This window comes from Bison bison, unplaced genomic scaffold (assembly GCF_000754665.1).
Source record: "Bison bison bison isolate TAMUID 2011002044 unplaced genomic scaffold, Bison_UMD1.0 scf7180017864218, whole genome shotgun sequence".
Classification (NCBI taxonomy): domain Eukaryota; kingdom Metazoa; phylum Chordata; class Mammalia; order Artiodactyla; family Bovidae; genus Bison; species Bison bison.
This window is the reverse complement of record NW_011494790.1, coordinates 5,666,368-5,672,367: the sequence shown is the minus strand read 5'-3', so window position 1 is coordinate 5,672,367 and position 6,000 is coordinate 5,666,368. Positions and strand designations below refer to the sequence as shown.

The following is a 6,000-nucleotide window of genomic DNA, read 5'->3' as shown; positions in this document are numbered from 1 at the left end:
TCTCCTGTACTTCAGGAGAATTCTTTACCAGCTGAGCCATAAGGGAAGCCCATGCTGAAAAGAAATGTTCCCCCCAAAAGTCTCCAAATTCCAGTCTGATTCAGATTTGCTAAAAAATCATCCTAGTAAATTTGAAAGAGAACTCACCCTCATGCCTTTGGACGTCCAGAAGCTCACTCTGCATGCTGTGTACCCTGCAGCTCTCCTAAGAACAGCAGTTCTCAGCCAAGGGTGGCATTTTAGATTGACCCAGAGAATGGGCTGAAAGGTCACAAGCCCCCCACTCTCCCTTTCTCAACACCCAACACACATACACACAGGTTTTGATATGCACCCCCAAGTGTGTTTAGAAATGTGCACATGTATTTTGATAAACCTCCCTAGGTGACCCAACTCTCCCTCCCCTGGAGCAAAGCTAAGGTTCTCCTAATAATTTTGCAAAGGTGGGAAGATCAATCTTGCATTGTTTCTATCTCCCAAGTCTCCTCCCCCAACCCCCTCACAGAAGATAAACGCAGGCGTGATAGGGGATGCTGCAAATACATACCAAATACCAAACTGGCTATTCGATGAATACATAAATGCAATTGACATTCTTTCACAGTCTGAAATCCTCTCTTTACTCTCAGGATATATTACACCATTCTCTTTTTATATAAACATGCCACTTTAAATGCTAATTCAGATGCAACACTCAATTTTTTCTTCATTTTGTTTCTTGGTTTCTAACATTCAAAATGACACTGGACTTCCAATCAGCTTCAACAATAGTTATTTTGAATTTTTGCTTCCATATTTGTGGGAGTGGGAGGGAAGAAAGTACTAAGAGGAAAACTAAATTCATTTTAAAACTTATCCAAATACTGTTTACATGCCCTTTATTTTGCTTGAATTAAGCCCTTTTCCTCTCTTTCAGAAAAATCTTGCCTTCACCTTGCTGAAAATCTCATAAATCTAATTCAACTCAGTTGTAAAACCAGGGTGATTCCCTCTCCTTGCATTCTAGAAACAATCTCATTTTACTCAAATTACTTTTCCTAACAGCTGGTCAAGGCAGTATGTTCTGGATGAAATACAATTGGCCTGAATATAAGTCTTCTTTTTAAAAAATACAGAGACCTACATATGCCAATGACATCAACCTGAGTCTATCCAATTATATAGAAGGCCACTTCCTTTCTTGTATCAAAATAAGGAATTTCAATCTGAGAAATAAAGCAAGTTCCCTAAATATGAACCTTTAATTTGTGAACTTTCAAAAATGTGAAAGTGCCCCTGTGTGCCAGCTATTGTACTACTGTACTTTTCAAGGTAGTGAAATTAAGAATGTAGTCTTTATTGTTTTGTGTTTATTTTTTCATGTATTATTTGTGTGAAAACTATTATAAACCTATTACAGTGTGGTACTATATAGCCATCACTTCATGGGAAATAGATGGGAAACAGTGGAAACAGTGTCAGACTTTATCTTTTTGGGCTCCAAAATCACTGCAGATGGTGACTGCAGCCATGAAATTAAAAGACGCTTACTCCTTGGAAGGAAACTTATGACCAACCTAGACAGCATATTCAAAAGCAGAGACATTACTTTCCCAACAAAGGTCCGTCTAGTCAAGGCTATGGTTTTTCCAGTGGTCATGTAAGGATGTGAGAGTTGGACTGTGAAGAAAGCTGAGCACTGAAGAATTGATGCTTTTGAACTGTGGTGTTGGAGAAGATTCTTGAGAGTCCCTTGGACTGCAAGCAGATCCAACCAGTCCATTCTGAAGGAGATCAGTCCTGGGTGTTCTTTGGAAGGACTGATGCTAAAGCTGAAACTCCAATACTTTGGCCACCTCATGTTAAGAGTTGACTCACTGGAGAAGACCCTGATGCTGGGAGGGATTGTGGGCAGGAGGAGAAGGGGACAACAGAGGATGAGATGGTTGGATGGCATCACCAACTCAATGGACATGAGTCTGAGTGAACTCCGGCAGTTGGTGATGGACAGGGAGGCCTGGCGTGCTGCAATTCATGGCGTTGCAAAGAGTCTGACACAATTGAGCGACTGAACTGAACTGAACTATATAGCCAATTGTGTTAGTTGGGTACCTAGGCTAACTTGGTTGGACTTAGGAACAAACTGGACTTACGGACATGCTCTCAGACTAGAATTCATTCATACGTAGTGGACCTACTGTGTCCTAATCCAGTGCACCCAGTTCAACCTATCTACTGTGAGACAAGCTGTCTTAAATCCAGGAGGCCCAGCTCCACCCAGAAGCTTCCAATAACTTTCAGGATCTTTTGCCTCTGTTGTCCTAATCTTTCTAATAACACACCCTCTCTGCTGCTCACCCTGGTCTTCTATCTAATACCTAAACATCCTTTCTTGCCCCTGCCCAAGAGATACAACATGGGAAAGATGTGAAATAAGCTTATCACCTTTTTCATGTACTTTTTAACATGTTGCAAAATGGTTCTTGACAGCACTTTCCCTATCTAGTTTTGTCCCTTGTCAGTCCACCAGAAGCACCCCATTAATGACTCAGCTTCTGCTGTGCTAAACGCAGCTCAGAGACACCCTGCCCAAAGGTATGTACATTTCAGTGAGATCCCGCCAGAGAAAAAACACCTTTAAGATCCAACTGAATGAATTTCAGTTCTTTCAGATCCAACGGGATGGATGTCTGGCATTATGATAAGTGTGTTTAAGATGCTTCTTTGTGTACAGGAAAATGAATTTCCTAGCAGACCTGAAACTATGTTATGCCAGCAGCACCTTGCCCTATTTATTCCATGACCAATCCTACTAGACTTCAACCATCTCAGAATAACAATGAAAGGAAAGGAGGAATGGAGAAGGGACAAAACTCTATGGAGCGAACAGTGTTGTCGCTAGATCAAGAAATTAAAACTAAGCCAAGAAGACACTTAAGTTGCCTTCAGCCATTTCAATACTCCCAGAAATTCCTCAGCATGCAGGAAACACTTTTCCAGGTCTTGTGTGCACAAGAGGAGCTGCTTTCTGCTTTGAGTTTCTACTGCTAGATGTGTGGGGCCAAAAGAACATAAAGCCAACACTAACTCACCAAGTGTTAGCTGCTGTTTCAACTAAAATAAAGTGGTAACTACAGAGAGCCTGCTCCTCTCTCCAGGGAATTCCATGAAAAAAAAGAAGCAGCCCTTTATCCTGTAGGGCTATTTATTTGATCAATTAACAAAACATGATGGGGTCCTTTACAATTAAAGGGGACCGTGGTTTTGCTCTGAACCATCCATCAGCTCACACCTTGGGCTTTTACCCTTTTCCCACTTTCCCTGTCTGAAAACAAACAACACAGAGAGAGTTTTATCACTCAGCATTGTCGTTTTAGGACTCATGTTCAAAAGACTAGTTAAGGGACCCACCAGACCTTTTATTAACCTTTTAATAAATATGGACAGTTTAGGTTCGCTGTTATTGGAAATTTTACAACTTAAATGGTATTAACATCTTGAATCTGGAATTTGCTCTAGTTTAGTCATCCTATTGGGTATACAGTATTTCATTGCATGACTACCTCATGATAGGACATATACCTTTTGACAACTAGCTAAGAGGAAGGGGAGCAGAGAGTATGGCAACTTCTGTTCCAAGGACAAAGAGAAGGAATGATCTAGAAGAATCTGGGAAAATGGCTAGTCTTTGTAAGAAGAAGGCAACTAGCTAAGATCTACCCTACAGGGAGTCAGAATAGAGATGGGATTTGGGGTCTTGAAGTCAGTAAAGGGCTGGAAGAACTTCTGGAAAACTGATCTGGGGTCACTTGGTTATTAAGTAATATCAGGTCTAGAAATAATTTCCCTTAACCTCTCTTTCTGATGACATTTGCACTGTTAAAAACAGAGAAGTCACAATCATTGTCTTCACAATCTTTTAAAACACATGAGAAACACAGACCTCAAGTTAGTCCTGGAGAAAATGATCGTGAATTACACATTATTGGCAATCTGTATTCCTTTTTTTCTAGACAGAATATAGTTTGCTTTTTTGTCCTTTTCAATTAGTAATTTTAAAAAAGCTTACTTTTATGTTCTTTTATTTGTAAAAGCTTTAACTTTTATATAATATATATGCATTATAGCACATGTATGTTTTGATCACTTGATTCCAGACAAGCAATATCTATAAGCTTACTTAAAACAATACTAAGCTTTTAAAAATCTGATATATCTATATGTCTGAATGATGAAAATGCATTTAAAAAATATTATCCTCCCATGCACACAAATTAGAAGTTGCAGATGTAACAAAACCAGAGGCCTTCTTTCAAAAGACAGCTTTTCTGAAGGTACATGCCCTCTGAAAAGTTCAGTCACATGCCCAGGTACCACAGACAACATGGAATACACCCCATTGGATAGGTGCTCGCTGTTGACACAGACAGACAACAGAGGAGCAGGATGAAATCGTCAATCTTTCTGGGAGAAGTAATAAAAGACTTGAAAGCATTTGTGCAGTAAATTGCACAGTAAATAAACTGAGGAAGTGTTAACAGGTTTAATGATCAGGTACCATGATGTGGGCGAGCACCAATACCTAAGAAAAACTCACACGTGCTTGTCTTCATCAGATTTGTATTGAAAACTCAGAGTGGCATTACATCCCAGAACACAGATGTCATAAGTCATTAATTCTTTGAGGAATACTTGTATTTAATAGAAAATTTAAAAATAGAATGTTTATTTCTTATTTGCTTTACTTGCAACTGTTAATTTTTTAAAAGTTCACTAAAAAAATGGTAGATTTATGTTGATATATATATGATGCTTTATTCATATAATTTGATCAATAGATTAGCTGATTTTTATTAGGAGGGGATTTTTAATTGACTTATATATAATTTTATTTTTCTCTTACTAAGTATTCAAAGCATATAATCCAAACAAACTAATGTCATCATTCTTTTTTTTTTTCTGTTAAAGATTCCGTTCTCTCAAGTAAAGAAATTTAAATATTTTCCTATGTATTCCTCCCACCAACTGATGGCTATCAGCTAATACAATCAGATTTGAGATTTATAGAAGTGCAAAAGGAGATATGGCCTTCCAATAAGTATGAAGATTCTACTTTGTTAATTAACATTATAATCATAATAATTTACAATAGAAAAAAGTACCACCTTTATAAAGGCTAAAATGAAGATTTGACTAGATTTCTAAACTTTTTAAATAAAATATAAAAGACAACCCTAAGATACTTTAAGGATTAAAAAAATTATGAGAGAAAGAGATTTTTATCTATAAATATATTTTATGTAGATATTTCTATTTTTCTTGTTCCTTATTTCTCATCATGATGGAAAATATCAGAAAGTTTGAACTTCTACCAGTCTAGGCAGAAAAGTCCTAATCATTATGCAGAAGAATGGAGGTTTTTGATTCTAAGGGCATTTTCTATGATAAACTATTAGGCCATCAACCTGTAGCGTACAGAGATATAAGCTGGGAGCCAGTGAAAATTTATTCAGGCATATTCTCCAAGAATAATGATCCAATATCCTCCCGGCAACTAAAAAAGTAGAGATCAAAATGGATAGTATTGAAATGTTCCTGGCTGATGAAGTTTTGGTTCCCAGATGCAAAGACTGAAATTTTCAAAACGTAGTCAAAAGAATGAATTCTTTCAACAGTCACTACATATGTTTCTAATTCTCCAAGTTGGGATTTGCATGAACTTATCTTAAATGTTATACTTATTTTTTTTAAAAGGACATTGCCCCATCCACTAAATTCAACATAAATCAGACATCAAATCCAAATATTTCTAGACCAGCCCTTACACAGTACTAGTTGAGAGTAAATTGACGTTAGTGCATTATTAAAGGCAATTAATTTTATTCCACAACTTGATAATGAAAAAAAACTACGATTTGTGCAAATATACTATTAGCCTTAAAAAGAAAAGGTTGAAACACACAATAAAGAAATCAAGTCATTGTTCACAAATTTGTTATTTTAATATAAGAGCAAGACATG

At 37.2% G+C, this 6,000-nt stretch overlaps 1 protein-coding gene across 4 annotated transcripts in view; it reads right to left on the bottom strand.

The window, feature by feature from the left end:
• Positions 1–6,000, bottom strand: part of MAST4 (microtubule associated serine/threonine kinase family member 4) — a 619,799-nt gene that overhangs the window by 293,625 nt on the left and 320,174 nt on the right. The window lies entirely within an intron of this gene.